The sequence below is a fragment of the Cervus elaphus genome, chromosome 1, assembly GCF_910594005.1.
Source record: "Cervus elaphus chromosome 1, mCerEla1.1, whole genome shotgun sequence".
In the NCBI taxonomy this organism is placed as follows: Eukaryota; Metazoa; Chordata; class Mammalia; order Artiodactyla; family Cervidae; genus Cervus; species Cervus elaphus.
In genome coordinates, this window is record NC_057815.1 from 92,252,282 (window position 1) to 92,257,392 (window position 5,111).

Here is a 5,111-nt window from a genome sequence, read left to right on the forward strand (position 1 = left end):
AAACACGAAGACACAATTACCTGGTAAAAATCACACAGCTAATAATTGGTGGACTAACAGATAACCAAAAAACTAATAGACCAAATAAACAAACAAAAATACATAAAAAATTATAAAACCATGTCATTAACTGATATACAGACACTGAGTAACTTAATTTCACTGAGCTTAAATTGTCTCATCAGACCAAAAAAAAAAAAAAAATTATACCCATCTTCCAGGATGCTTCTGCAAAATAATGAAATGATTATTTCAAAATACTTCACATACTTCTGGGCACAGAGTATAGATAGAAAGAAAGAAAACAGAGTGAAGTCACTCAGTCATGTCCAACTGTTTGCGACCCCATGGACTATAGTCTGCCAGTCTTCTCCATCCATGGGATTTTCCAGGCAAGGATACTGGAGTGGATTGCCACTTCCTTCTCCAGAGAGAATCGAACCTGGGTCTCCTGCAGTACAGGCAGACTCTTTACCATCTGAGACACCAGGGAAGTGTACACTACATACTAAATAATGCTAAGCTTTCTATTCATTTATCTATATAAATAAACAAATGGATAAAATTTTCACAAAATCAGAACTGCCCACAGTACACTTTTAAAAAATCAAAATGGACTTTAAACCATTTAAGGAAAAGGGATATATGTTGGAAAGGAAAAAAAAAAGAGTTGTCAGAATTAAACATTAAGGGAGAGTGAGAAATTAGAAGTCAGAATGATAAGACAGGACGGGTTTGTTTTATTTGGCAGAAGAAAGGAAATGAGATCAAGGAAAGAAGATTCAGAGGAATTTCTCCCTGATGCTAAGGAACAATATTGAAATATAAGACTGCCTGAGGGCAGCTGAAGCAGAAGTGGTAATGATTATTAAAGATAAAACTGCTGAAAGTGTTCCCATAGAAAAATGGAAATTCCCAGAAATGATGGCAAGGCCTGGTCTGACGTGATGACCTATAGGAGCTAAGGAAAAATAACTGGATAATTTTCTAGCTCATCAACATCTTATAGGTACCTTTCATTAATCACTGGAAATACCTGCACAGAGGCAAGTGTATGTGTATTAAATATGTATTAATTAAATATGTGCTAATATGATTAATATATTCATATTAATAATGCATGGAATAGGGTAATAAAATAATGTGCATTTATTCAATATAAACCATATCCTGCAGTGAATAATACATTAATATTTTGGTCAGATAGTTATAAGATCCTAAAACAGGTCTCTGCAGAGTTAGCATATGTGAATTTTGTGAAAAGATAGAGAGGAAAACAAAGAAGATCTGAGACTTTTAAGTATTTTTGAACAGAAGCTGATTTTAAATGAAACATTTAACAATCTGACATCTAACAGAAAAAAAATGATTTTATCCTGTTAATCTCTTTCCATTTTCCCCATTAAAATAGGAATTCAGCAAAACTTATGGCTGCAGGGAATCACACTCAAGTGACTGAATTCATTCTAATGGAAATCTCAGATCTCGCAGAACTCCAGATTCCTTTTTTTTCGTGTGTTCCTGGTCATCTATGGACTGACCCTGGCAGGGAACCTGGGAATCGTCATCCTCACCAGCGTGGACTCTCAGCTTCAAACCCCCATGTACTTTTTCCTCAAGCACTTGGCTATCATCAATTTGGGCAATTCTTCTGTCATTGCCCCTAAGATGTTGGTTAACTTCTTGGTTACAAAGAAAACCATATCTTACTATGCATGTGCAGCCCAGCTAGGTGGATTCCTAGTTTTTGTTGCGGCTGAGATTTTCCTGCTGGCTGCCATGGCCCATGACCGCTATGTGGCTGTTTGCAACCCCCTGCTCTCTCTGGTGGTGGTTTGTCCACGGCTCTGCCTCCTCCTGGTGGCCCTTATTTACGTCTACAGTCTGACCACAGCACTGACGGTCTCCTCCTGTGTGTTTTCTGTGTCTTACTGTTCATCCAATGAGATCAACCACTTTTACTGTGACAATGTCCCTTTGTTAGCATTGTCCTGTTCTGATACCTACATTCCAGAAATAGCAGTGTTTGCCTTTTCGGGGACCAATTTGTTTTTCTCTTTGATTATTGTTCTGACATCCTACTTCAACATCATCCTTGCCATTTTGAGGATACGCTCTTCAGAAGGTCGACAAAAAGCTTTTTCCACCTGTGCTTCTCACATGGTGGCTGTCACTGTGTTCTACGGGACTCTTCTCTTCATGTATTTGCAACCAAGGACCAACCACTCATTAGATACTGATAAGATGGCCTCGGTCTTCTACACCCTGGTGATTCCAATGCTGAACCCCCTCATTTACAGCCTAAGGAACAAGGACGTGAAGGATGCATTGAAGAGATTCCTGGATAACCCATGTCAGTCATTCAGATTAATGCAAATTTAAAACTGCAACTGTCTCCAGTTAAAGGTTTTATTTGTTCCTGAAAATTTTGCTAAGTGAAGCAATAAATAAAATCCTGCTAATTTTAAGGAAAAGTCTTAATCCTTTTAATCTTATCATTAAATACTAAATGTTCCATACAAAATGCATTGTGACTAAAAAATATACTAATATAAATAATATAAAATAATTTGGAAATAAGTACTTAAAAAAATAAAATATAAGTAAATAAAAGATTTTCAGAATTTCTAAATATGGAAGATAAAAATGAATACCTGTAGGAAATTTTTTTGGATGTTTGCTATGAGTTAGATTATCTTCCTTGTCAGAAATATCTTTTCTTCAACTACTAAATGTTTCATTATTTTTTGTGGTGTTTACCCATCAGTTTATCAAGCTTTTCAACCAATTGTTATTTTGCATTTAAAATAAACTTGTGTCACAGAAAAAAAATAAGCTTGTACAGGAAAATAAAGGTTGAATACAGGATGCTTAGATATACATGAAAATAGGATTTTTGGCAAAACCGACTAAAAATACATGTGAAAGTTTATTCTATTTTTTCATCCTTTACGTTTTGTACATATACATAAAGCAAAATATCAATGTTCATTCAAATATAAAGTATATAATTGTTTTTCCTAACACAGTCTCATATTAAAAAATTTTTGTTATAAAATCTTAACAGCAAACACTTCTTTTAGTGAGAGTCAAGTTCATGAATTAGTTTTCAACTTTACTCACAAATAAGTAGCTTATTTGAAAACAGAAAAATTATAGTATATAATGTACGTTTCTGGTCTTCAGGGACGAAGCCAGTAATAACTTGGTACCATTAGCCTTTAGAATTTTATATTTTATTATTTATAAATATATAAAAGTCCATAGGGAATGTTTGTTTTCTTTTATTACAGTTTTAGTTAGCTTCATCAACCTAGGTACTTGCAATCAGAGAAGTTTACTTTCTAGCAGAAAACAATTATCTTTGAGACTGGTTAGGTCAACAGAAATAGAGCAACAAGACTAAACTCACACTTGTATTTCTACCAGTTATCTGCAATCTATTCAGTTAATTTAAGTTAGGAATTTAAGTTAAGGGAATCAGTCCTAAGTATTCGTTGGAAGAACTGATGTTGAAGCCGAAACTCCAATACTTTGGCCACCTGATGCAGAGTTGACTCATGGGAAAGGGATGTTGGGAAAGATTGAAGGTGGGAGAAGTAGGGGACGGCAGAGGATGAGAGGGCTGGATGGCATCACCGACTCGATGGACATGAGTTTGAACAAGGCCCAGGAGCTGGTGACAGACAGAGATGCCTGGAGTGCTACAGTGCATGGGGTCAGAGTGTTGGGCATGACTGAGCAGCTGAACTGAACTGAAGTTAAGAATGAAAACTGTAGTGTTTCCTACTTCTTAATTTGGTTGACATGTATTTTCTAAAATAATTATGTTGTCACTTGTATTAGCTTCCTAATGCTGCTATACAAATCAACACCAATTTGATCACCTGAAGCAAAGTGAACTTCTTGTCCCACAGTTTTGGAGGTCAGAAGTTCACAATGACTCATCCAGACCTAAAATCAAGGTATCAGAAGATTGTATTCCTTTCATGACCCACATAGGGTTCAGTCTGTCTCTTTGCCTCTCCCAGCTCCTATAGGTTCCATATACCTTGCTTGGTGTTTGCCTTCCATCCAACAAAGCCATCATTCTAACTACTGCTTTCACTGACACATCTCCTCTGATTCCTACTTTTGCATCTTTCTCTCCCTGTGACTACTTTGGACTCACTCACATAAGGCCCTTTACTTAATCACGTTGGCAAATCTCTTTTTTGCTTTAAAATTTCCATTGGAGGATAATTGCTTTACACTATTGTGTTGGTTCCTGCCGTATGTCACATGAATCAGCCACAGGTATACATATGGCCCCTCACTCCTGAACCTCTCTCCTGTCTCCCACCCTGTCCCACCCCTCTAGGTTGTTGCAGAGCACTGGATTGATCTCCTTGCATCATTAAATCCATGAACTCCTAACTGGCTATCTATTTTACACATGGTAATGTATACGTTTCCATGCTACTCTCTCAATTCATCCCATCCTCTGCTTCAGCCAATGAAGATGCAGACATAGAAAACAGGCTTGTGACAAATCTCTTTATTGCATGTACCATGGCAACATGGTCACAGGTTTTGAGGATTCAGACACAGGCATCTTGGTCAGGGTGAAGGGAGGGCTGCATCAGCGTTTATTGACATAGCTGTCAAAACATCTGTAGCTATACTGACATAGTTTGTGAAATGGCACAATCTAAAATTTTTTGCCTCTTATTCAGTAGTGTTCAATACGATAGTCTCATGAAAGCTTACACTATGCTCTTTCTATATTACTTAGCTCCAAACTCTGTTCCAAACTGTACATAATGCCTTCTTTGAATGAAAGATAAACAAAGGTATTTTGTTCCATTTCCAAATGTGTTACACAGATACACATGTACTCACATGCCACTTATTTCCCAATTATCAAAACTGATGAATCAACTCAATCAATTAACTGTACAGGTACATCAGCCAAGCCCTGGTTTTCAATGAAGTCAGATAGAAAAAAAAAAAAAAAAAAAATCTGCCAGCTCTCTGATTGTTCAAAGTTTACCCTCTGGACATTAAATCACCCGTACTTCCATCTTATGCCTACCTGAGTGCTCACGAGTTCCCATGGTCTTTGTGTCTAA

At 36.7% G+C, this 5,111-nt stretch overlaps 1 pseudogene; it reads left to right on the forward strand.

The window, feature by feature from the left end:
- Positions 1-1,427: 1,427 nt before the first annotated feature.
- On the forward strand, positions 1,428-2,382 carry LOC122699868 (annotated as a pseudogene).
- The last annotated feature ends 2,729 nt before the right edge of the window (positions 2,383-5,111 follow it).